Source organism: Acomys minous, assembly GCF_964271855.1.
Source record: "Acomys minous genome assembly, chromosome: 19".
Classification (NCBI taxonomy): Eukaryota; Metazoa; Chordata; class Mammalia; order Rodentia; family Muridae; genus Acomys; species Acomys minous.
Genome location: NC_140499.1, coordinates 43,493,662 through 43,521,333, shown reverse-complemented (window position 1 = coordinate 43,521,333; position 27,672 = coordinate 43,493,662). Strand labels below are relative to the sequence as shown.

The 27,672-nt window shown below is 45.5% G+C and overlaps 1 protein-coding gene across 6 annotated transcripts in view; it reads right to left on the bottom strand.

Moving 5' to 3' along the window:
- The window catches only part of LOC311590602 (IQCJ-SCHIP1 readthrough transcript protein), a 735,649-nt gene that overhangs the window by 134,608 nt on the left and 573,369 nt on the right, over positions 1–27,672 (bottom strand). Inside the window, exon 1 of one of the 6 annotated variants that reach the window (XM_084769754.1) lies at positions 25,074–25,163. The exons of 2 other annotated variants lie outside the window; for them this stretch is intronic. The gene's annotated coding sequence lies outside the window, so the exon portion shown is untranslated. Of the gene's footprint in view, positions 1–21; positions 182–324; positions 487–733; positions 966–25,073; positions 25,164–27,672 lie in introns of those variants that run through there. 3 more of the 6 variants (XM_084769756.1, XM_084769755.1, XM_084769753.1) reach the window with 3 other exon arrangements.

Here is a 27,672-nt window from a genome sequence, read left to right as displayed (position 1 = left end):
GACTTCCTCCGGGTAACTAACCTGCAAATTAGCAAAAGGGTGCGCAGCCACGGGCGCGCACTTTTCACCCTCATAGCCTAGGGGCGCGCGCGGACTTTGTGTTAACCATTTTGCGCCAGGCGTGCCCTGGTACTCCGCCCCAAGGATTCTCCCCTACACTTTCCCACTGAATTCTGATTCCCTGGGGGCGGGACCCGAGAAGGAGGTGGAATCTGATTTCGCACCTCGCGGGGGCACTGGGACCACCCCCCACCTGGCCCCGCCCCGCCCCGCCCCCTCCCGGCAGCCGCTGGGAGCCCCGCGCCGGGCGAGCTTTAGCTTTACTTTCTAAGGAACCGCTGTAGTCGCAGATCGCATCCCGCCTGCAAGTCTCCTTAGCCGGGGAAGCTGGGGACGGAGGCGCTGTTGGCCCACGCCCGCCCGGCAGGATGACACTCCTCAGTTCTTGCTTCCGCCAAAGGTGTGCCGGGCCGAGGCGCAGCGACTGCCGCTGCGGGCGCCGCCGCCTTGGGGGAAGGAGGACGCGCCCTCCCGGTGGCGGTGACTGAGCGGGTCCCGCCACGGAGCATGCCCAGAGGCTGCGGGGTGCGGCGCAGTCCGCTCGCCTGGCTTTCCCAGCCGGAGGCTAGAGCTAGAGGCCGGCAGGGAGAGCTCGGAAAGGCTGAAGGTGGGGGAAGTACCGACCCCAGGCTTGCAAGAGCATCCAGGGAAGGGTGTTGTGTCCTGAACGCACCTCAAGGCCTCCTCCGCCGGGTTCTTTACCGAGCCGAAGCCTCCTGGAGGGCCGCGCGGGCCCAGTGCCTCCCAGTCACGCACAAGTCCCCAAGTGACCCTGGGAAGGACCTCTTGTGACCCTCACCAGCAAACACACAAACTGTGTGGGAGCTCAAGTGACCAGTGGTCAGGCCCCATCATTTCCTTTCCACCTTTCCCCTAGCCGCTTCCTCTCCCTTCACCTCCCAACTCCCCGTCACCGCGCCCTGCTATCTACTTCCAAGTTCAGGCAGTGGGTGGAACCTGTTGCTTTTGCTCACGTTTCCTTCCCCTTCCCAGCCGCGCCGAGGATGACCTCAGCGAGGTGTGTGTGTGGCTAGGAGGGGGAGTGTGAACTGAGACTGTTATTTCAAGTGGAAGTCGGGAGAACTATCCTGAAGGGGGTGGGGAGGTGGGCGGGGCCAAGCATCCCTACCCACAGAAGATGGTAAAGGAGAGAGAAGTGTGGTGCTGAGTGGTGGTGCCCCTGGTTCACTGGCTGGCTTTGCTTCCTTGATTTTTTTCCCCCTTCAGAAAATTGAATCAAAGTCGTCTATGGGGAATTTTCCAGGATCATACACGGGCTACCTGAACTTGCCAGCTCTTCTCTTTAGGAAGAAGGTTGGATAATATGAAAATACTTGCTTGGATAATGTAGATGGGCTGCAGACGACCTTTTAAGGACTAAAACTTTCCTCTGAACAGCCTTGCCCTGTAAGATATGAACTAGGAAATACCTCCTCTGCAGTGAGAATGGAAGAATGCCTAAATGAACAGAAAAAACTCGGTTCCCGGGACTTCCAGATCTAGGCCTGTAGCTAATTTATTCCAGCCGGCTAGTCTGGACCCAAACCCCCATCCTTGCTTGGCACCCTCCGAATGGAAGAGCAGAAACATGCTTGGGATTCCTTGGCAAGGAGTGGCTGCCACCCTGGCCATCTAGGCTCTCCGTAGGGACTTGGTGCAACGATCCTTTGTCTCGGACATTTCCTCTCCTTAAAGCCCCTGGCCAGGAAGTGTAAGCAAATCTTTTAACTTGCCTGGAAGCAGCAATCCTGTGAATAACAGGAAAAGAGGCCTTCTGGTCTGGCCAGCTCTTCAGTGGAAAGTGCACTGGTTATGGCTTAAAATATGATTCACAGGAACATCTGTAAACGGCCTGCTTAGTGCCCCCCCCCCATACGGTTTGATGTGAGGTTGCAGTGAGAGGTGGCCCTGTGTTCTGTGATGGGGGCAGGAAGTACTTTCCCCTGGAAAGATTACCGTGTGATAGCAGCTACACAGTGAGTAAAGACCTTTCTATGAAAGCCAGGATCTGGGTGAGGAGACAGACAGATCCCTGGTATTACCCCAAACTGCAAGCCCTGGGTTCAGAGAGAGAGACCTTGTCTCAAGAAAAATAAAAATAAAAAGTGAGGTAACTGAGGAAGTCATCCTGGTGTCAGCCTCTGGCCTCACATGGCTACGCAGGCGAGGATACCTGCATGCACATGTGTATACATATGCATACAAGACACATACACAGAGCTACCGGCTCTGTGGCAGATGCAGGTGGACAAATGTTGAATGTTAATCAACTGGGGTGACAGGAGCATTAAAGCGATAGGCCAGTTCTTAAGCACCAGGACATCCTGAGCCACCCACGCACACAGCTAGTGCACTTACTACTCCTCATCTGCTCTGATGGCCTGTGACCAGGAAATGTAAAATAAGACCTAAATGAAACATTCGGCACGGCAAATGCACTGCCAAAAAATTTACAGCGTTCGAAAGCCCGCTGTAAACATTTTGGAATTATCTGTATGTATGTTCACACGGCTTTCTGACCACACAGTCTGCCTCAGATGGGAAATACCCAGTTTCCTTTTCCTCCACTCTCCATGGAAGGTGCTTGGCTGGCTATCATTCATTCTGTCTCCAAGCTTCCATTTCTTGCCAGGAACCCTCCCACTTTGGAACGGGAAGGCTGGCCAATTGCAAGGTAGCAGCAGTTAGCAGCTAGGTCCAGCAGGACAGAGAAATGATATGCAAAGTGGTTGAGGAGTCTTCTCTTCCTCTTCAGGGGAGCCTTTCTCTCAAGTTAGTTTGGCGTTTTCTTCCTTAGCTCTATACCCTAAGACCTCTGTAAATCAGACATCAGAGATATGGGACAAGAGAGTCCTACTTCCAGAAGCTTCCCCGTCCGTCTAGTGTTGTCAGCTTTGTCTAGATTAAGAGTCCCTCTTGAGGTTAAGAGCACTGACTGCTCCTCCAGAGGTCATGAGTTCAATTCCCAGCAACCACAGGGTGGCTCACAACCACCTATGATGTAATCTGATGCCCTCTTCTGGCCTGCAAGTGTACATGAAGGCAGAGCATTGTGTACATAATAATAAATAAATTTTAAAAAAGAGTACCTCTTGAAGATCCACTGCCCTCACCTCAAGTACTGCTCTCTAAAGTAGCATCCTAGCTCACCTTGACTGTGGACTGCAGCCTGGAATAGCTGCATTCTTAGGAATGCAGATCTCTCCAAATCTCCTCACAGGGTGCCTCTAGAGGATCTGCTTCCTATCACTGCCTCCAACTTTCTCCCACAGTTTTTTTTGTTTTGTTTTGTTTTTTTGTTTTTTTAAACTCATCCTAAATCTCAGCCAACAGGCCACTTCCTCTTGGAAGATTTAGCTGATTCTTCCTGCTCACCTGGATCTGAGGACATTTGCCTGAGCCTGTGGCATTCACTGCAGTGTGATGCACACTACCAACGTTGCTGTTTCTTCACTTACACACCCTGGACTCCATGACCAGTAGGGCTACGAAAGGAATAAAAACTCGGCAGACATTTGTTGTTGGAGTTATTACAAATACTTTCTTTCATCCGATCCTCAAATTTTCTGTGAGGAAACTATTTTCCTACTCATTTGCATGTGAAGAGGTCAAGGGCTGGGATATTAAGTCATTTTCCTAATACCACAACTGGTAAGGTAGCTGACAGGGCCAGCATTTGACACTGCGTAGTTCTGAGTTTAGAAGTTTTGTTCTTATTCCCTCGTCTACAAGCTCAATAGCTCTTGGTGCCATGTAGATTAATTTACTAGGAGAAAAAAAAATCTCAGAAAGGGTCTCCTTGCAGCACCTTCAGACTAGTTCGTTGTCTCCTACTGGGAAAGGCCCAGCAGATAGTGTTTGTGTCTATGTCTAAGGAGGCTCAGTGCTTAGCATCTACATTCAGCAATATTCAACAAATTAGGAGAGTACGTTAGAAAAGGAAGAGTATAGGGCCTGGAGAGATGGTTCAGTGGTTGAGAGTATTTGCTGCTCCTGCAGAGACCTTGGGCTCTGTTTCCAGCATCCACATGGTTTCTCACATCTCTTACACTCCAGACACCTACCTCTGGCTTCCAGAAGCATGGCATGTTCAAGCAACACACACACATGTGTGGGGAAAACACTCATATGAATAAACAAAAATGTTGACAGGCAGTGGTGGCGCACACCTGTACTTCCAGGAGGCAGAGGCAGGCAGATCTGAGTTCAAGGCCAGCCTGGTCTACAGAGCGAATTCCAGGATGGCCAAGGCCACAGAGGGAAACCCTATCTCTAAAAACAAACCACAGGGAAAAAAAATTTAAAGGAAGTGTATAGACAGTTAAGGAAAGGAAATACCACGTTGCTATTAGCTACTTGTGTTAAGTTCCTTCCCTGTCTCCCTCCCACTCACCCCCCCAAAAAACATCCTTTAAGGAGGAAGCCATCTAAGGTCAGCTTAGGTATTTATTTGTCATAGACAGGAAGCTAGATTTATAATCAGACCATGGGGATGAGATGGTCGTGCCTGTCATGGTTAGTGCTGTTTCTGGGACTTTAATTTGTGAAGGCAACATCTGAGGAAGGACCTGTTTGAAATACATGAGCTGGAAAGGAGTGTGAGGGGGTGGGGGGTGGGGGATGGATTATTTGCAAAAGCTCCAAGCTAGCTCTGAGATAATCAGCCCGGAGACTGAACTTTCTTTACATTGTGGCATATAAGGAGTTGGTTGGCAAAGGGCTTGTGTTTCATCGGTGCTGTGTGAATTCCATGCAAGTCACACACAGAACACAGATGTTCTGCTGTTTCATCACCTGCATGTAGCTCTGGGGATACTGAACAGCTCTGTAGGGCGAAGTGTCCTGGATGTAGAACATCTGGGCCTTGTTTCCAGCTCAGTCTCTAAACAACTTTATGACCAGTTTGCGGATGAAAGAGGGTAGACTGCGTGTTGAAGGCAGTTGGCAGAAAGCAGGGATTGGTTAAATGTCTGGAAGTTAATGAGTTTCTTCCAGTCTAAAGACCCTATGGATTTCATCCTAGGAAAGATGAGAAATGGATGCAAAAAAAAAAAAAAAGTCCCTCAGTCTTTTATTATCTTCCTTATCAAAAGATACCAATGCTCTCATCTCCCCAGCCTCTTGCCCATCCCAGGGCAGGTGGGAGAGCTGGCCCTGAGGTCATGAAAGCCTGAGAGCTGTCCCCCACCCCTCACCAGCTGTAACAACCCAGAAGAGTGATTGTACACCTCACATGGGCAGCCTGCTAGAGCTAGCCATAGTGGCTAAGATGTGGGTGAGCTGGCCCCAAGAGCATGAGAGCAAGAAAACTGACCCTGTCCCGCTGGCTGCCACATTAGGTAAGCCAGCCCGGGCAGTGCTTGAGAGCTTTCACCCTGATGGAGCAGGCTTAGGAGAGTTGGCCCACCCCCAACATCCACCTCACCCAGGATCTGCAGGAGTGAGCAAAAGGGCCGGTCCTATAGATCCAAAACTACAGGATCTCTATGACACAGAGCAACAACAATCTCTAAACAACTTTATCCAAGAGGAGCCTACTCTTCTAATAGTGTAGCAGAAGCCAGAGGCCTTGAACGGGACCAATGACTCATTGCAATGAACATTTGCAAATAAAGACGTGTTGACATAAGGGTGTACTGTGTGACACACTGTGACACACTACAGTGTGCGTGACAAGGTTTTATTTTTACTCTGTCTTATTTTATTTGAGTGGGAGGAGGTCCCAGAGCGTGAACACAAAGGGATGGGGGAGATGCGTGAAGGGAAATTAACAAAGAACAATAAAAAGGTTTTTTTTCCCCAGATATCAAGTACATTTCCTGTATTAATCTAAAACCAAAGTGTATGTCTGTTAAGCAAGTGGGACCTCTCATGTGCATGAGACCTCCACAAGGAGTCAGCTTTCACTTGCTAGCCTATCTGTGTATACATTTTAGAGATGGATCCTTAATATGTTTAAGATTATATTTCCTCCCCCCATCATTGACAATGCTATACTTTAATAGAAAAAATTGCTTAAAACCCACCTCTTCGGCCAGCAAGAGATAGTTCAGCCGTTATAGGAGCTCGCCGCCTAAGCCTGACACCCTGTGCTGGCTCCTGTGGCGGTAGAAGGAGAGAACCAACTCCAGAAAGTTGTCCTCTGTCCTCCACACATACATCATGGCACATTCACCCTCATCACACACAAATAATTTTAATTAATAAAGCAAATTAAAATTAAAAAAATATACATCTTAATGGTTTTGATTTTCCACTAAATGATGTGATTGCCCACTATAAATTCCTCAATGGTTAGAGCTAGACCAAATAGTACTTGCAAAATAGGTCTGGAGACATGTTTTCCCATCCTGACCACAGGACCCTTATTTGGTCTTTACAGAAATGGGGAGAATGTATGTTTATGATGAAGAGTACCCCACATGGTTAGTGATCCAAAATGGCTGAGCACAGCAAAGATGTTATCTTCATCAGAGAAAAGTCACATAAAGATGTCCATCAGGCCCTCACCTACACAATAGGTCCCTATCGGTGGGACCATTTGGCGCTATTCACACAGCTGACGACGTGAATGGAACCCTCTGGGAATGTGCAGTGTACAATATGAACAACAGTGTCCAGAGGCCCTGCTGGGACCCCATTAGTAGGAATTTTGCTCTTTTTTTTTTGACAAGAACAAGGAAAGGAACATGGTATGCTTCTAATAAAGTCATACCTCAGAGGCAAAGAACAAAAAGTCAACTGCCTAAACTTTAGTTTTCTGCCATCATCTTCCATGTTCTTAAAGTCCTCAGCAGTTGAGAAGTCTAGATATAGGCTCAATTTTCTTAACAAATATATTTTATTATGAACTTATTTAACCAAGAGCACCTCACTTATAACCCAACTAACCTAAACAATAGGAGAAGAAGATTGAAGAATACAATAATGAAACCATAAGGATATCAGTTCTGAGGAACGATTCTCCTGGAGTAATCAGCAGGATTTCTTCTGCTGGAAGCTGGAGCAACCAGAACCCGGAACCTCAGCCAGAGCCCGGAGCCCCGAAGCCTTCCTTCGAGCAGTTCTCTCTAGGAGCGTCTTGAAGTGGAGCGATGAACAGCCAAAACTATCCCGAGTTTCCAAAGGACCCCACCTCCTGTTTTTGGCTCACATTTATACCTCCTCTCAGAATTTGTTCAAGGATGATTTTTCAGCTGGTTAACAACTAATATCCTCCACACAATGGATCGACTTCTAAGGGGATAGACATCACCTGTTCTCTCACAAGTCTTTTTCTCACACACACCCCCCCCCACTTGTTATCTAAACAAAAAACAGGTTTATCTCTCCATCTGGAAGCAACGCTGGGCTAATTTTTTGAGCTTCACTGGAAGGTATAATGTAGAAGATCATTTACGGCAAGCTGGGGAAGGTTGTAAGTGCACTTGCTTCAAGGGTTCACAGGAGCATCCCAGAGGACAGGCACAGACGCCTGAGGCATTTAACCCCAGTACATGAGGAGCTGCGATGGAGGCCTTGTGCTTTGCTTTGTGTCTTATGCTTGCCAAAGAACATCTTTGCAGGAGGCTCGGGGAGGTGAGAACTCTGTTCTGGTCACTTTGTGATATGACTTGGGTGTTGGCATTGCCAACAGCACGCACAGTGGACACAGCTTGTGGAAGAGGAAGGAATTTTTCCAAGAACATTGGCACTGGCACTGAGCAGGCCTGTATTCGAGGACAAGGCCATCCCTGCGGCTCTCTGGCCCAATTGGCATCCTTGTGAAGTGGAAATTGAGCCCAGAAACTGCTGAAGCTTCAGGTGCTGCGACTTAGATGCCAGTAGGAACCAGGCAATTGCATGAAGTGGGCACTAGGGGGAGCAAGGAGGGCCGGAGCAGTCATCGCGTCATTGTAAGTTCAAACTCAAAACCAACAGCAGGTTCATTCTCTGCCTGCCTCGTTATCATCACTTGAACTTCAGTTCTTAGCTCCAGGCTACCCAGAATTTAAGTCTGCAAAGCCCGAGCTGAAGAACTGGCATTTTATAAGGCTTGTGTGGACGGTCCTGCTTCATCCTTGCTATTTTGTGTGGTTGGTCCTGCATCATGCCTGCTGTCTTGGCCTAATTGTCATCACCAGGTTTTCATTCTCCAAAGAATCCCAGCCAAGTTAGAAGGTAATTGTCAAGGTCTAAGTGAACTTCGAGAAAGACACTCGTTTTACTCCAAATTCACCCAAAGTTCTAGATGAAGGCATGTGCATTTGGTGGTGTGGCTCTGTAAATTGAATGCTACCTCGTTTAAAGACGCTCCCAGATAATCCCAACAAAAATAGATCAATAAAAAGCAATGTGTAGTAAATTTAAAAATCATAGAAAATATCCAAGAGACTGTTAATGCTTGGAGTAGTAGATGAATTCATTGAATTCATAAGGAAAAACATAATTACTTATTTCATTGTCAGACAAGGTCTCACATGTAACAGCCCTGGCTGGTCTGGACCTCACTATATAAAATAGACTGGCTTCAAATTCACAGAGATCTGCTTTCCTTTCGAGTGCTGGCATTGGAGGCATGCACCACCATGCCTGACTATAGCTACTTTTATTAAAAAGCTGGTAGTGGAGTGCAAAGATCTCTTAGTAGTTAAGAGGACCTTTGATTCTTAACACTGTACTGGGAAAACACCCATACACATGAAAAATCAATAGATAAAAGTAAGAAGCTATTAGAACATTTGGATTGGAACTAGACGAATCTTCAATTAATCAGATAATAGCACTGGGAAGCTCTGAGTTTGTTCCCAGTACAAAAAGGAAGACAAAGAGATCAGCCTAGGGGTGAGGGAATTCGTCTTTGTTTTCCACAGGAAGCTGACTAAGAGGAAAAGGTCAAAAAGAGCAATATCTTAAAAGCTTATGTGTTTTTAATGGGAAATTGATTCTATGCAAATACGTCACGGAGTTGGCATTTTAACTTTCCAGGCTAAAAGCTAAAGGAAAAGTTTAAGATAAAAAAAAAAAAATTAAGCGAAAGTCTTTTCACCTTTCCTCTGTAAATGCTAAGGTGTGCCATGTCGTGAAGGGAACTTCTATGCCTTTATAACGTTCTGCTCAGCGTAACATTGTGCTCAGTTTCATGGTATAGATATGGAAGCCACGCTGTCCTCCCTTCCAGTCACATCACTAATTGGAGCTATAAGCTACTGTTGCGCCAAGTAGGACTTGGTTCTTAACCCTCAGCTGCTGTGCTTGGCCACAGGACTCACAGGCCTCCTGTAGGATGGAATGAGTTCCGTGCCTCCATCCGAGCAGGCTTTATGATTATCCAGTCTACTTGTCCTCTCCTCCCTGCCTTCTCTCAGCAAACCGCCTGTAGCAAACCCTTGAGAAGCTGACGTTAAGACACTAAGACAAAGGCTGGGCACGATCCCTGCACTCAGGAGGTAGAGACGCCCGATCTCTATGAGATGGAGGCCACCATGGTCTGCACAGCAAGTTCCAGAACAGCCATAGCTGCACAGGAAGACCCTATCTGGAAGAGGAGGGGGGAAAAAGACACTAAGACAAAATTAATTCATCATGCTTCGGTGTGTGTCCTTATTTTTTGAGACAGGGTCTCTCACTGGACCTGGAGCTAGCTCAGTGTTTTGACTAGACCAGCTGGCCAGTAAAACGCAAGGATCTGTCTCTTTTCCACAAGCTGTCCCCCAAGCCTTGGGTGCACGGGCACACACAGGCTGGGCAACTTTAAGTGTGTGCTGGGGACTGAACTCTAGTCCTCATGGTTGTCCTGCTGTGGCTGGAATACTGGCAGATTCATCTTCCCAGCCCACTCTGCCCCGCCTCCTTTTTCCTTGAAATTTGGCCCTTTTAACCAGCATGTCTGCTTGGAGATAAGTTCCTGGCTAGGGTATTCTGTTTTTTTGGTTTTGTTTTGTTTTGGTTTTGGTTTTTTTTGTTTTGTTTGGTTTGGTTTGGTTTGGTTTTTGGTTTTTCAAGATGAGGTCTCTCTGTGTTAGTGTTGGCTGTCCCAGAACTTACTTTGTAGACCAGGCTGGCCTCGTAGTCAGAGTGATCCGCCTGCCTCTGTCTCCAGAGTGCTGGAATTAAAGGCGTGCACCACCACGCCTGGAAAATTTGAGCAATTACACTATTTTTGTTTTGCTTTGTTTTGTTTGTTTTTCGATACAGGGTTTCTCTGTATAGCCTTGGCTATCCTGAACTCACTTTGTAGATCTGCCTGCCTATGTTTCCCGAGTGCTGGGATTAAAGGGTGTGCCACCACTGCCCAGCCTTGGCTATTCTTATAAATTTATTTTCGTATGTCTAACTTTTCAAATTTAGTGTACAGTGCTAATGGCTTATTTAAAATACCAGGAAATACTCCTTATAAAGTTATTACATGGAAGAACCCACAAAGAGCTTAGAAGAGACAGTGTTGAACGGGCGTCACCATTCAGAATGTCTAGTACCATTAGTGCCAATGAGCAGAAATAGCTGCAGCCACATGATCAGCTTTGTTCATTGTTACTGATTATATCTTAGAACCACACTAATAGCCAATGGCCCATATATGATTTTCTAGGACCTTTACATGTTATTATACTGTAACAACACTATTATATGAATATTTGCTGACTACAAAGAATGCCTTTATTAGGATATGCCATTTCTCTTTCAATTATACCTACATTAGAACCATCCCAGTGAAGTTTACAAAAGTCAGCTATGCACACGCAGCAGAGCCTGTTTGATTTGAGACCTCCTGTTTTGTTGCATTGGGGCTAACGGCCCACAATAACCTTCAGGAATAAGTGCACATTAGAACAAGGGATACTGCCAGGCTCTCTGGGAGATGCTGCCACTGTGCCCAGGAGTGGAAGGCCTGGCTGAGGGCAAGGGTAGGGAGCTACGAGGTTGAGAAGCACAAATCCATGTACCGGCTAAATCATCCTAATGGGTACTGCAGTCTCCCAAACTACACCAATGCCATTCTTTCCTCACTTTTCTTATTTCAGAAATAAGCAGCCATCTACTTCTTGCACATTCCCAAGGAAATACGTTTTGATAGAACTTCCTATTCCAAATGTCAAACTTATTATAAGAAAAGAGAGTAGACCATGATTTGATTTGATAATCCCAGAAACCAAACGTTTCGTCAGGCAATTTTCTTTAATAAATTATTAAAATTTAAAAACCACCATCACTTCCCTTTCCTTGTTAGAGAATGGATTCAAAACAAAGCAAATCTCTGAATGTGCTATTGTTTAAGTAGAGCCAGTTCTGAGTCATTCTAGGATATATAATCTGTCTACTTTCTAGAACTTTCTTTATATAGTTATACTCCTCAACCTAGACCCAAACCATTTTCTTATGCTCCACGAAGCAGGTGGAGCTCTGAAGAACATGGAGCCAAGCAGAAGTTAGGCCAAGACCTAAGTACCACCACTGGGGTCCTGATGTATCACAGTCTCTATTATATTTTTCTTTAAAGTGGCTCATTTTAAAATTAAACTCACTCAAAGGCAAAGTTTTACATCGCTGCTATCAATACAGTACAAACATCTGTTTGTTAAAGTAGAAGTGGCATTCGAGTTCTGTATTTCATCGATTTTAAGCCACACTTTAGAAATTAGGAGGCATCGACGGCATCTTGCAATCAGATCTACTACTGAGCCACAGCCCTTGCAATTATGATTAGGAAATAACAGAAATATTGTGAGCCAGTGCTGAGCATTAAACCTTAGGCCTCATACACACTAGACACGATGTGCCCTGCTCCCCACCCCCACCCCCGCCAGCCCACTGCTGTTCTGCTTTCAAAATTATGTGTGTGTGAGATGGGGAGCCCGGTGGGTGAGTGCATGTAAATGCAGGTGTCACAGGGGGCCTTGGGTCCTCTGAGGCTGGAATTACAGGCAGCTGTGAGCTGCTTGAAGTGGGTGCTAGGATCTGAGCGGAGGTCCTTGGGAAGAGCAGTACGCATGTTCTTCACCACTGAGCCACCTCTCTGGCCCCATTCATTGCCACTTCTTTCTTTTGTTCTTCCTTCCTTCCTTTCTTTATTTTTGGTTCTTTGAGACAGGATTTCTCTGTGTAGCCTTGGCTGTCTTGGACTCACTTTGTAGACCAGGCTGGCCTGGAACTCACAGCAATCCACCTGCCTCTGCCTCCCTAGTGCTGGGATTAAAAGCATGCACCACTACGTCTGGCTCTTATTAACCTTTTATAAACAAAAATGCAAACACAGCACTTGAGAAACACATTAAATTAAAGAGAAAGAGCAACACTGGCTTTCCTGATGGATCATGACTCGCCAAGATAAGAATTCACACCTGCCTGGTTTTAGTTTAGCCCACACGAGAACTCTGAGCATATGTGAGGATGTGGGTGTATAGCTCAAAAGATTTTAAACCATCTCATCTGCTATAATTTTGTCTATGTGTAGAGCCAGGTGTGGTAGCATAAGCCTGTGATCTCAGCCATTGGGAGTTCAAGGCCAGGTTCAGCTACATACAGTTCAAGGTAACCTGGGCTATAGGAGATACTATCTCATAAGGAAAAAAAAAAGTGTCTGCATTTATACTTTGCAGCTTCAGAAAGTGACCTTTCAGTATGTCTGTGATCCTGTCATGACCTTCTAACAGGCATGGCCAAGAGTTCAGCTATAGAGGGCTTGGGAGGTATGTGATTACATCTGAGCACCTTGTGCCTGATTTTTGAGGCTGGGTAAGGTTGCATAACATAGCACTGCCTATACTTATCTTGTGCTAAATAATATTCTGTGTGAAACCACAAGGATTTATGCAGTGATTCCTCTTCCCAGTATGTGTGTGTGTGTGTATGAATATAGAAACATATATTCTACAATTTTTAGATGTAAATGTAAAATGTAAAAAAAAATTTACAATAGTTTTAAAACAGTTTTAATAAACTGTTAAAATACATGTAACTGAGTACCATCAAAAAATAAGTATGTATCACACTGTTGAAACATCAAAGAAGGATTTAGCAGAGGTTGGTAGCCAGTCACAAGGTGGCTAAAGAGGGATGCTAAAAGGCAGAGGCTGGCGAGGCTGCAGGAGCTCCTTGCACAGAAAGCTGCAGCCTGAAGAAAATACCATAGTGTGTGTTTGTGCATTCTTTTGCTTAGTTTGTTGTCTACTTATCCAGATACCTATGTGTTGGGCACAGGCTGTGGAGAGAGAATTGGAAGAGGCCAAAGGGCTCAGGAACTAGGATGGAAAAAAGGATGCCAGCCATTACAGTCAACAGGGATGTCACCAATTACAGTCCACAAGGGTACCAGAGATCGCAGTCAGGGTTCTAAGTCTCCAGGGAGGCATCATCAAAGGGTGCTGTGCAAAAAAATGCCAGGGAGGCATCAAACTCAGAAAACTCCCCCAAACAAAAGAGATGCTTGAGCTGAATCTTGAAGTAAACAAAAGTTGCTGCAGCCCTGCAGAGTATCAGTGGCCTGGGTGAGGGTAGCAGAGGCCTTCCCTGTCTGTAAATTTGTCAAGAATTCAGAATGGTTTCAGCCTGTTTACACTATACCATTTTCTGCTCCTTAAAAACACCCTCCTCCTTTTGGACACACTCTCTCTTCTCTCTTCTCTTCTCTTCTCTTCTCTTCTCTTCTCTTCTCTTCTCTTCTCTCTCTCTCTCTCTCTCTCTCTCTCTCTCTCTCTCTCTCTCAAGTTTTTCAGAAACAGGGTTTCTCACTGTAGCCCTTGGCTGACCTGGATTTGCTTTGTAGACCAGGCTGGCCTTGAACTCACATTGATCTGCCTGCCTCTGCCTCCAGAGTGCTGGGATTACAGGTGTGTGCCACCATGTCAGGCAGACCCTCTTTTTAATATGGAAACACTTTCAGCACCCAGATAATCGGATAATTGAAGAGCTGGGTGAGAGAGCAGCTCTCTCTCAACTTCAAGGGGCTCTACTGCAATCTCACTCCCCAGAGCCTCTCACCTCCCTCCCCCAACAGGTTTATTTGGAAGCACAGTCCAGATAATCACGCCATTTTAAGACACGGCTTTTCCATCTTCTCAGCCCAAACCCATGTCACAATCAAAGCAGCACGAATCTTGCTCTGTAGCTCATTAACTAAAAATTACCCAACACCAAGACCAATTCTACCCTCTAATAGGATTTAGAAATAAGAGAATATTAGCATGATTAGGAGTAATTTCCAGAAAGGGATAAAACAGAGTAATTCGTAAATAATATTAATTTGTCAAATTCCTATCACATACATTAAACTAATTAAATATATGGGTAAAAATCAAAGGAATTTTATTTTTTTTAATGCACAAACTAAACTATCAAAGAAATAATCATTGAAATAACTATTAGACTTGGGGGGAGTGGAACAAAATAGAAAGAGCTCAGAGCTGAGGGTGGGGTGGGAAACGAATTTAGTGCCAGCTGGGGTGTGCCAGTACTTATAAGCCATCGTGATGGATGGATCCCTCCCTGTTGGTAGTACTTGCTGTGCGCCACCTGTGCGCCAGGCTCACTTGGCTCTCCAGTGGAGGGTGCCTTGGCAACGCACCTTAGCTCCTAGAGAGGTACGCAGCTGCCTCTACCTCACCCAGATTCTGTATTAGACACCTGAGAAATGGAGGCACCTGGAAGGAGTTCAAAGAAGTGGAGCAGAAGATAATTAGAAGAGATCGATTTTAGCAGAAAGATCAGAGAAACCAAATGCAGGGAATGTGGCTAAGCCAGAGATTTAAAAAAAAAAAAAAAAGAAAGAAAGGAAAAAGAAAGAAAAGAAAAAAAGAAATGAGCTAGCTGAGGTTCCATGTGACTGTGGAGCGACACCAGGCAGGGCTGCTAAGAGCAAGATGCTCACCTGGTGCTGGGTTGTACCACAGCCACATCCTACATGCTCTAATGTTCTACAGGCTTCTACCCAGTGCTGCCTTGTACTAGAATACCTCCTATAGTCAATACCAGAATAGCTTCTAGGGAGGGGGAGGCTGTCCTTGGACCTTTCCACTTTGTCATGCAGGGTGGGCAGGGAGGGTATTTCCCCTTAAATGCACAAATAATCCCACAAAGTATTTCTCAGTCAACGTGTATGTGTGTGTGAAAAGTGGGAGAGACAGAGACCGAGAAACACAGAGGGAGACAGAAAGAGACAGAGACAGACACATGATGGTAATCCTGCTATCGTGAAGGCTGAGGCAGGAGGATCAGAATTTCAAGTCCAGCCTCAGGTACATAATGAGTTTCAGGCCAACCTGGGCCCCTCACCTCCCCCCCATATGATTGGAGATGTAGCTTAGCAGCAGAGTGATTGTTGGGGATGCCCAAGTCCCAGGGTCAAATCCCCAGTACCAAACACCCATCACACAGAGGAAGAATATGTCCAAAGTGAGCCAGAATAAGGTTGATTGTCACCATGTGTCTTAGTTAGGGTTGCTACTGCTGTGATGAAACGCCATGACCAAAAGCAACTTGGGGAGGAAAAGGTTTGTTGGCCTTACACTTCCACATTGCTGTCTATCCCTGAAGGAAGTCAGGACAGGAACTCAAATAGTCCTGGAACCTGGAGGCAGGAGCTGACGCAGAGGCTATGGAGGGGTGCTGCTTACTTGCTTGCTCCTTCTAGCTTGCTAGGTCTGCTTTCTTATAAAACCCAGGACCACCAGTCCTGGGATGGCCCCACCCACAATGGGCTGCTGGCCGCCCAACCCCCAACCAATCACTAATTAAGAAAATGCCCTGCAGCCAGATCTTATGGAGCATCTTCTCAGTCGAGCTTTTTTCCCTTCAGATAACCCCAGCCTGTGCCAAGTTGACACAAAAGCAGGCAGCACACCATTCAACCTCCATTTATATCACGGGTCACTTCCAGGACAGAATTATAAGAGACCAAGGAACTTCCTTTTTTTTTTTTTTTACAAAGTTAACAGGAAAATACAAACAATTGAGTTCAAAACCTTTGCCATCCATGTTGCAAGCAGGGCTTAGAAAAATGGATGGGGCTGGAGAGATGGCTCACTGACTACTCTTCCAGAGGTCCTGAGTTCAATTCCCAGCAACCACAACATAGTGCTTTACAACCATCTATAATGTGATCTGATGCCCTCTTCTAGCGTGCAGGTGTACATGCAGCCAGAGCACTGTATATATAATAAGTAAATAAATAAACCTTAAAAAAAAAAAAAGAAAAGAAAAATGGATGACTGAGTCCTCCACAGCCCACCCAGATGATGAAGCTTCCTTATGTTCAACAATGTGTTCAAGGAAATATCCACACAGTGCTGTGGGGGAATACCACTGGCAATTCTACGCTTTGAAGGACTGTCAGTGTTCTTGCTGTAATCCTGGGGTGGCAGCATCCCTCACAAAGGGTCTTTCTGTGAAAGGGAGTGGCACATTTGACACTTTCCTGAGGGTGGCCTCAACTGCCTTGTGCCCAGCCATCCCTGAGCTAAGACAGAGTTTTGCCACAGCTCCTGTTTCTGACTTAAGTCCAATCTCCCAGAATCCATCCAGACTTGGCTTTGCCTCCTTGCTCCTGGCTCCAGCATCAGCAAAGCATCACCATTTTTGGTAACATGTGTGGACAAGCCAGAAGTCTCAACTGTGCTCTTTAGTAACTCTAATGATGAGGCCTGGAAGTTGTGTATTTCTAAGAATAAAAGGCTCCAAGCTCATACAAATAAGGCAGGCCATTTTATACTCTCAAATTCAGAGTTTGTACTTGTTTTTCTCGACTAGGCAGATCTTGAAGAGGCATAAAGTTAAGTAAGATATCTGGATTTTCACACACCCTGACAATCCCCAAGACAGGGTTTTTCTGATTCTCTGCCTGTCCTAGAATTGACTCTGTAAACCAGGCTGGTCTTGAACTCAGATCTGCCTGCCTCTGCCTCCTGAGTGCTGGGATTAAAGGCATGCACCACCTTTACCCCATGAATCTGGAAATTTTTACTAGTAAGTTTATACTAGTTTTTTTTGGGATTTTCGTTTGTTTGTTTGTTTTGGGTTTTTTTTTTTTTTTCTTTGAGTCAGAGTTTCTCTGTGTAGCCTTGGCTATCCTGGACTCACTTTGTAGACCAGGCTGGCATCGAATTCACTTTGATCTGCCTGCCTCCGCCTCTCAAATTCTGGGATTAAAGGCATGCACCACCACCCTCCTTGCCTATACTAGGATATATAAATATATCTCCAAGGCTTTATGCACCTTAGGCAAATATTCTACTAACTGAGGTACATCCAGCCTTCTCTCTGGGTTTTTATTACTATAAGAGAGCCTAGCTACTTTTTTGCTTGTTTGTTTGTTTTTTTCTTCAGCACTGGGTTTTGTTTTGTGTGTGTGTGTGTGTGTGTGTGTGTGTGTGTGTGTACTCTGGTTGTCCTGGAACTCAATCTGTAGACCAAGCTGACCTTGAACTCACATAGATCTGCCTACCTCTGCCTCCTGAGTGCTTAAATCAATGGAATAAGCCATCACTGCCACACTTCTTTTTCTTTTTACTTTTTCTTTTGAGACAGGGTCTCTCTACACAATCCTGGTTATCCTGGAACTCACTATGTAGACTAGGCTGGCTCTGAATTCACAGACATCTGCCTGCCTCTGCCTCCCACACACTAAGCAAGGTGGCCAGGGAAGAGGTGGACTCCTACAATATTTTGTACCTTGAAAAGTGTCAAGCTGGGTGTGCTGGCACACGCCTTTAATCCCAGCTCTTGGGAGGTAGAGGCGGGCGGATCTCTGTGAGTTCGAGGCTAGCCTGGTCTACAAAGTGAGTCCAGGACAGCCAGGACTACACAGAGAAACCCTGTCTCAAAGCAAAACAAAGCAAAACAAAACAAATAACCCCCCACCTCCACCGAAAAAAAATAAAGAAAAGTGAAAGTATAAGGGATTGAACCCAGGACCTCATGCATACTAAGCATGCCTGATCTACCACTGAGCTACACCTCTCCCTGGTTGCTTTTTAGTTCCTGGGCTAATAAAGTTTTCATAAGTTTAAAGAAGATATAATTGTTTTGGGTTTTTTTGGGGGGGGGTCAGGAATGGCCTAATTGTCTTTCTGGTTTTCCTCAGTTTTATTTAGAAAGTAGAAGGCAGGGTACAAGCTGGTGGGCACGTGACTCCGCCCACTTAGAAGGACGGTAGGGCGTTCCTATCATGACCAGTCACCATGCTCAACTCTGAACGTACATGTGTGGATGACCCACGTAAGACTGCCAAGGCACCTGCAGCTCAGTGGAGACACTTAGCAGTAGGCAGCCAACCAGCCACCTACTTTCTCCCTCTTTTTATCTGCCTCTAGGCTCAGCCAGTGGACAGGACGCTTATCCTACAGGCAAGAAATGGGTCCTGTGAAGGTGACTCAATAGGGTCCCATTGTTTTTTGTGCATGTAGGGAAAAGTGGGGACCACTTGCTCAGGAACACAGAAGACACAGCTATGAGAGGCAGTTACAGGGTCCTCTAAAGTCATGGGAGCTGAATTGCCTGGGTTGGGGAAATGGAGTTTAGTGCACCTGGAAGCTATTTGCAAGATTTTAATACTGTAGTAAAATTAGCACTAAAATGCCTGCAGTCTCTTCCAGATATTTTGATGCTATACTTTCAGCAGAAAAAAAAAATGTAAAGCTGGTACCTGTTGTCATGTGATTAGACACAGGTTTTGTAAAATGGTACAAGTAAGATCACTCCTGTTAACCTTTGTGGAGGGAAATTACATAGTGTTGCTCAGGGAGCAGGTGTTATTTCACCTCTCCCTTCAAACTAGAAGCAAATGGCTTCTCTCCCCAAGGAAGGAGCATCTGAAAATGCAGGTGGGTGGATGGCAGGGCGAGAGTTCAAGGGCTTACACTGGAAAGATTAAGTTCTAGAACTTGATCCCACAAAGACTCCTTAGTGAATAGAAGAAACCAACTGATTTCAAAACGGGGAAGGTAAAGTAGATAAGAAACGACATATGTACTTAGTACGCTTCTTTTGTCCAAGAAAGGGTCTCTCTGTGCAGTCCCAGCTGGCCTGGAACTCACAGAGATCTACCCGCCTCCGACTTGAAGGTGCGGGGATGAAAGACCGTGACACTGCGCCTGACAGTAGCCTTCCTTTTGAATGCTGTGTTTTCTGGAATCCTCTCCACTATGGTCCTCATCCAGGCCACCCGCATCTCTGTAGTGGACTCTGGAATGACTTCCTGTTAAGTCATGTTCTTTGATTCTGTGCTCTTCCTAGTTCTCCCTTCACTTTACTGGCCCAAGGGACCGTATTCATTCATTTCCAGACGGGGTCTCACGCTGTCGTCTTGGCTGTAATCATAATGGCTTGTGTCCTCACTAGTTTATGGCAGAAGGTCTACATTAGGGACTATTGCCTATAAATTAGTTGCATCCCATTTTCTTTACTTGTTTTTTTTTTTCAACTTCTACGTAGTTTTTGCCTTTATTTTTATTAAGCGTTCTAAAAAAAGAAAAAAGAAAAAGAAAAAGACTTCCCCTTGTCAGATGGAGAGGGAAAGGCAAACTTTGTTCTTCCTTCCTTATGGAGCCGGCATCAAAATGAAGTGAAACTTGAACTTGCACTTGCTATCTGAGCCTGACCTGTAACAGAAATGGTCCACGGGCAAAGGAAGGCATGATGTGAGGACTCTGACAGAGCAAGAGCACATTGCTGCCCTCTGTTCCCAGGCCCTCAATCACTGAACCCACTTGTGACTCTGCAACCCAGCACCCTAGGCAGCTGCTACCAGTGAAATGGAGCTGACAGACAACTTCGAACTAACTTTCCATCCAAGAAGAGAGGAAAGAAAGAGAAGTTCCTAGACAGGTCTGATTTGAGGATCAAATCTCCCTCTTGTCACTAGTGAGAATTTGGTTATCTTATCCCTTCTAGTTTGCTTTAGGAAAAACAAGTAGGTTGGGCTATTGGGAGAACTTCATATTATACAGATAAGACACAATGCTTGTATGATTAGAGTTTAATACACAGTAATAAGCAAATCTGGTGAGGAGATGAAAAAAAATTTTTTTTCTGTCAAAGGCAGTAAGCCTAGCAAGGATTCTCATTTCCTGAACCTTTCCCTTCTTCTTGGTGCCCATTAGCTAACCCAGTCAGATTGTGAAGCTGAGCCCCCACTAATGAGATGAGATGTCACCTGACCTAGCTCAGGCATTAAAGGTGGAAGCCATTTGTCCCTGGTGTGCTTTCTAGACTGGTTTGGTTTTTGGTGAACCCTTTTTACAGGAAGAATTGCCTTGCTGGTGTACTTTCATTTTGTTGTGTTCCTTTGTGCAACACCAGCATTAGTCTTTGTTTTTTAACAGAGAGATGGCTATGCAAATCACACACACACACACACACACACACACACACACACACACACACACACCAGAACAGAAGAGGTGCAGGGCCTGGGAGCACTGGTGCTGAAATTTACTGTTAGGTTATAAGACCTGTTTCCAAAGTAGGGCTCCCAGACCATCCGCAATGACAGAAAATTGCAGATATTCTGGCCCCAGGCCACACCCACATATAGTAACACAAGGGATAGGGCCACAACCTCATCTTAATGAACATTTTATGCTCTCTCTAGTTTGGGAAGTCAGAGTAGTCCAGGGTAGGTGTGATGAAAGAAGAAGAAAAATGTCTGCTTCCCTCTGTGATGGTTAATAGAGAAAAGCCCAGAAGGTCCTGCCAAGCACACATCTCTGGCAAGATCCCACAAGGCTTGCTCCAGTGACAATTTCCCGCAGGCAGATATCAGCTTGCCACAAACATTGAGTACAGACTCAGAGAACACTAGGCAAGTGTGTGGCTATTTCAAAGGCAGCCCTAAGGCAGACGGGCAACAGAGAACTGCCCCTTTCCCTTAAGGGAAGCACCGTTGTTCTGGACTGTTCCAAGTACAGCTTTAGCTGAAGGATAGACACTGGATAAGACAACTGCGCAAGTGTCTCCATCAGGGCTGCAGAAGTGGAAGCAAACAGCTGGAGCTGTGTGCAGAGATTCAGATCAGCTCCGCCCACATCTCCAGCTCACCTGGGTAACTGCAGGCTCACTTCCGGTTCCTCATTCCATGCGGTTTAAGGCGCTAAAGAAGACAATCCAAAGCCCTCTGAGACCTAGCAGCTTTTAAACCCCATCAACTACTTTTTGGTTCTACTTAAACACAAACTTAACCTTTTTTTTTTTATTATTAAAGAATGAATTTATGTAGCTGGAGAGCTGTCTCCATCATTCAGAGTACTTGTTGCTCTTGCAGAGGACCCAGGTTTGGTTCCCAGCATGCACATGGTGGTTCACAACCATCTTTAACGTAACTCCAGTCTTTGGGGGGTCCGACATGTTCTCCTGATTGCCAAGGCACCAGGCATGCATGCAGTGCACATACATACATGCAAGTAAAAATTTATACACATAAAATAAATTTTACAAAAATTAAACATTCCTATATGTATTATTAGAAATATACCAATAATTGCAAATATTTTGAAGAGCCCACAAGACCCAGGCCTAGTGTCCTTTCAGAATTCCATTTTTGTACAAATATGTGGAATATGTATATGTATGTGTGTGTTGTATGTGCATGTATGTTATCAGGTGTGTGTACATGCAGAAATCTGAGGACATTGGGTGTCTGTCTCGATTGCTTTCCACTTTTTTTTTTTTAATGGCAGGATGTCTCACTAAACCAGGAGCTAGACAGCTAGGTCTTGGGATCTCTACCTGTCTCTGCTTTTCAACTCTGGCATGACAATATCTATGTGGGCGCTAGGTATTGCAGTCAGGTCCTTTTGATTTCCCAGCAAGTGTGCTCTTACCAGCTGAGCCCCCAGGGCCACTTTTTTATAGGCGAAGTACAGCAACTCTGTTAGGAATTGTTAGGCTTTGGGATGTAGCAGAAATGATGTCACATTGGGATGAAACAGAGCACCCCCAGCACTGGCCGTGTTTCTGACTCTTCCCCGGCTGCATGCTCAGGTACCATCATCTTTGCTTTATGCACTTGAACTGAGGCTCGGACATCCTAAGGAAGATGCCTGGAGTCTCACAACTAATTTAACCTCTCAGTCCAGTGAACTCTAAATCCAGCCTCTTGATAGAAGAGGTGTTAATCCAGACCAGGAGATCAGTGGCCAAGGTGGGGCTGGGGGGTCATTCTGCATCCTCAACTGGTGTTATGTGCTGTGACAAATACTTGAAGCATTTCTGCTGCTGAAATGTCTCTCTGCTTTCCAAATAGGGCAGAGAGATTGTCTTCCATATAGAAGCATGCCTTATGCATTCCTGTTACAGTAAAACACTCTGCTCTCAGAGCAGCCGGAATGATGAAAACAACGCAAACAACAGTGGCATTTTTAAAGAATGTGAATGTGTTAAGAGATTTCATAGAAAAGTAGCCATTGGTGTTATTGTAAGAATTGCTTTATAGTAGCAAAAAGTTCCCTTACATGCTTTTTTACTGGAATAAACCCCTTTTACAAAGATGCTTAGATGCAGAAGCAGGCTAATCTCTGTGAGTTCGAAGCCAGCCTGGTCTACAAAGTGCATCCAGGACAGCCAGGGCTGTTACACAGAGAAACTGTCAACAACAACAACAACAACAATAACACAAACAAACAAAAAGCTAAGATGCCTTATGTTGCTCCTCGAGCTCATGAAATGTTTTTGCACCGAAGGAAAAAGCCAACTATTCTAACAGAATAAGTGGAAGTGAGTCGGCTGAGGAGCATCTACTCTAAGCCTGGCTAATAACTAGGGATGGCTTTCCGGGGAGCTGGGTGCCCTTCCTTTAAAGGGACCGGGGTGGGGTGGGGGGGGGAGGAGGAACAAGATCCCACTGTGGTTCTAAAGGGCTACAGAGCTGGTTTCTGCTTCCAAACCTCATTTCCTCCTCCAGGAATGCTATGTTTCTCCAGGTCGCAGGGAGAGAAAAAAAATGAGTTACTCATTTACTTTGCAAACAAGGTCACTAAGGTGCGCACCAGCTAGGGAACTTCTCTGCAGTCCTAGAATAAGTAAAGAGACCGGGAATATAGCCCAGACCTGCTGAATTCCACTTGGTCGCCCTACATGGTCGGAAAGTCCCTTCCAATCCACGTGTTAGTAGTGAGGAAACTGAAGCACGCTTCAACTAAATGGCCCTGTGAAGTCATGCAGTTGGTATGTGACTGAAGGTCAGTGTGGGAGATGTTTAAGAAGCTGTGCTTGCTAAATGCCTTGATTTAGTTTACAAAAGATCACAGTGTTTGCCTTGTAGAGATTTCCCAGATCCGGGGATGAGATTTCCCTTTTCTTGGCTACGTGCAGAGTGAAAGCAGAGTGCACGTGTGTGTGTGTGTGTGTGTGTGTGTGTGTGTGTGTGTGTGTGTGTGTGTGTGTGTGACAGATGCTCTTATGCTATGGTGCCCTTGGAAGTCAGTAGGCAATCCCTAGGAGTCAGTTCTCTCCTGCCACCTCGTGGGATCCAGGGATTGAATTCAAGTCACCAGGCCAGCAAGCGGTATACTTTGACTCATCTTTCTGCATTAGCTTGATGCAAAATGAAGCAGATCTAGGCCCATAAGCTCCGGTCTTGCCTATGTTGTGACTACGAACTTTTTTTGTTTTCCTGGACAGTAGTATTTGTGTGTAGGTGAAGCTCAAGAGAGTCTTTTATGATTTCAGAGCTCAAAGTAGGCTTTACCCACCCATGAGAAGCCAGGCAAGGGAAAAGCCTTTGAATGGAGGAAGCCCTGTTGATAAAAAACAAAGTATTTTTCCAAGGAGTCTTCTCTAGGAAGCATTAACGAGCACATAGGGCACTCATTAGTTAATGAATCAGTTAATAAATTCTTCGGTCGAATACTCAAGATATACGAATATGTTTACAAGGCAGGGAATATGTGAGGAATTTTAATCCACTTTTAAACCTTCCCACCGCTGACCACTGCACCACTGCACTGAAACCAGCTGGGCTCAGGATGATGAATAACCCCTGACTGAGCAAAGAGGAGAGGCGACACCCACACCCTGCAACACACCACCTCTCTTTTAAATTCCTGGGCGGACTTCTCTTTTGGCTGTAGCTGATGAATGGGCTTGGTTTAAAAAAAAAAAAAAAAAGGCTTGGGGCAGGAGATAAAATGACCATCAAGTCTTTTTGCTCCTCTGCCACACCCACTTCTCCTTAGGCTATCAATAAAATCCCAGTCCCAGATGAAAATGCATTTTAGCCTTTCCTGGACACACACTCCGGGCTGGCGAGTCTTTAGACCTTCAAAAGTTCTGGTAGTTGATTTCAGACTGCTAAACTAAGAGGCTATATTTCCTGGGAAGAAGCAGCTGGAAGCTGAATTAGTAAACGACGGAGGTATAATCAGCTTAAGTGCGACTAAGTCTGCCAGCCAAAGGCTGGAGGGTGACAGAATTCCCGAGCGCTTTCTTTCACGTGGTGCTAGGGAGCAAGCAGCGACACTTTGCCCAAACCTCATCCGATTGCAAAACATCACAAGACACCCCCCTCCCTAGTCCCACCTTGAGTGCGTGACAGCCAAGCCTTACAGTCATCCAGACAAAGGGTTAAGGCTGCAGCCTTCCATGCCCCAGCTGCGTGAGCATTCGCCGGTACTTTTCTCCTCTGCAGTCAGCCCCGTGTTCCAGCTTCCCCAAGCCACCAGCACTTGCAGAAGCGTTGTTTCTCCTCCCGCTCCTGTTTGCTTTAAACTCGCAACCCGCCAGCTTACATAGCTCAAGAGTTTTAAATTCACCCTTTAAGGCATAGCCTAGAATCTGCTCTCACTTTTCCTGTCCCAGAATGCCCAAGGGCCTCGGTCATCATCTTCCTGCTTCCTCGCTTGGGAAGTTAGACGCATCGCCTGCATTGCTGCACATGTCTTTACTAACCTTGCTTTTCCTTCAACTCAAACTTCTGCAAGCAACCCCCTATTTGCTGACCCTAAAATGCTCTAGCCTTTCATAAAAGCATTTGCAAACTGTTTTGGGAGCAATTCTGGGAGGGGGGGGGGCGTCGCAAGGGGAGAAGGGAAGGTTTGGGAACTCACCTGCAGGGTAACAGCAAGGATCAGCCACACAGGACCTGGCTGCCCGCAAACTTCCCAGGGACTGACTGCAGCCAAGTATCTTGGCCTTAAAGGGGCAGGGCACTTTTCACCATATAAGGAAGGCAGCTTTGCTTGTCTGCTGCTTGGGGAAAGTAGCTGGTCTCTGAGTGTTGAGGAGGCTTCTGGGGTCCTTTGGATCCTGTCAGTTCCGGAGGCAGGTTAATTGAGCCTTGGTAAGGCACATGAATAATGCTTGTCTGGGCATTTTAAAGGCCAGAAAAGCCTTTATAGGGGTTTGTCTTCTTACATAGGAGATTCCTGGCAACTTGAAAGTTTTCCTGAATGCCAGGAAAGGGTTCTTTGGCTTTTTGGAAATGAGTGGCCCTGCTCTCTTTAACCAGGCAAACAGAGAAGGAGGCAAAGGCACTGGAGAGTGGTGAGGTTTGCGATGTGATTTTTGTTGAGGACACATTACTTCTGTACCAGAGGCAGGAAAGGGAGGCAGAGTGAGGTCTAAGCAACGTTAGGATCATCAGATGAAAGACACCACCGGCAAAGTAAAAGACTGGAAACCCCAGACTCTGGCCTACAGGTAACAAAATAAAACATAAAACATGTGCAGGAAAAACAAAACAACAACAGGTGGCATGAAAATAACACACAAAAAAGGGCAGGCCTTTTGTAGCATTCCGGAACACTTTCAAGGTTCTGGTCCTGGAGCCACTGAGCCTTGGACCTGTTTCCAGCTCTAGCATTTCCACTGTTAGAAGTGATTTTTCTCCAGCAAGAAACCAACCATGCATGCGCCTGTGGCTAATTTCTTCTTTTAGGGCATCTGAACCTAGAACTAACCCCTGGATGCCCACCAACCCCCATACCTACCATAACGCATCCTAAAAATAATCGGTATTTATTTTGCTCCTTCCCAAACAGACAAATGCCAGGGCCATCAGTCCCCCGCTTCAGCAGTCACCACTCTGGACTTAACCTCCAGATGAAGCTGGCAGATGCCTTCACCTTCCAACAGGGTTAGGGGGACTGTGTTTCAGCAAGAGAAAAAACGGTTCCTGCTGCTGATGTTGGATGCAAAGCTGTCCTGTTCATTTGAGGATGGATTAAAGGCAATTATAAGAAGGCTACATTGTAGGAAGAAAGTGGAATTTAATGTAGTCATTACTTGGGTGCTTTTTTTTTTTTTTTTTTTTTTTTTTGGCAGCCAACTGGCTATGGTCCTTTGAAAATGCTTTTAAGTCTGCCAGCGAGCTCTAGCCAGCACCCACTCTGCACTGTTTAGCTGACTCTGCCTGTACCGTAGATCTGGGATTCTTGAAGAATGTGATTTGGCACCTGGCTACATAGTCTCGTGTTACCTTCTTGCACAGATTTTTGTTTGTGTGTTTAGGGACAAAGAGCACTTCGGTTCCCTCCATACTCCAGTTACATGTACCGTGAAAGATGCACAGAGCAGACTGGGAGGCACTTGTCAAAGTCGTTCACCTGGGTAGAAGCAGGGGCTTCTGTTTGGTGTCCGTAGTATAGTTCTGTGATCACAGTGGGTGTTTGCTAAGTTGTTGAAGTTGTTGTCCAATAGACGTGGGCCTCTTTGCTTCATTGTCTCTTTTAGCTCAGTTAGTGTTGCTTTTCCCTACCATTAAGCTTTCTTCAAGGGCAGAGATCAAAGAAAATACTTTTTAAAGTTTTCATTCGGCTACCTCTTTGATCCCATAACATGATCTCATGGAAATAACTAATCAGAAGGAACTCATGATGTGAAGATGTTCCTTATATTGCTCCCCCCTCCACACCCCCAAGGCAGAGTTTCTCTGTGTAGCCTTGGCTGTCCTGGATTTGCTGTGTAGACTAGGTTGGCCCCAAAATCCCAGAGTGCTGGGGATTACAGGCCTGCACCGCCATGCTCGGCTCATATCACTATTTGTAGTGAAGAAAATAAGAAGTGGCTCAGACTCCAAGGTCACTTTGTACACCAGCAATAGCGGCTCTTGTTTGATGATTGTTCATTATGTACCACACACTACTCCAGAACATTCCTAGGGACAACTCAACCCTCAGGACAAACCTCTAAGATGGAATGGCCATCCTGCCATCCTAGGCCATCAGACGGAGGTGGGGAGATGCAGAAACTGGTATTTGAATTGAGGTACTGTCTTAGTCTGTGTTTCTATTGCTGCTATGAAACACTATCACCAAGAAGTAAATTGGGGAGGAAAGGGTTAATTAGGCTTACATTTCCTGAAGGAAGCTCAGACAGAAATTCAGAGAGGGCAGAAACCTGGAGGCAGAACTGATGCAGATATATTTTTGTATTTATATGATTACATATGTTCATTTATATAATCATATATATATAATCATATAAATGATTATATAAATGAATATACATGTACACAGTATATAAATAAATTATATATATATAGTGTGTGTATAACAAAGAAAATTAGGTCATGGATTTGAAAGGGAGAAAGGATAGGAAGAGGGGAAATAATGTAATCATATTTTAATTAAAAAAAAAAAAAAAGAGGAATTCAGCCTGGTCTACAAAGTGAGTCCAGGACAACCAAAGCCATGCAGACAAACCCTG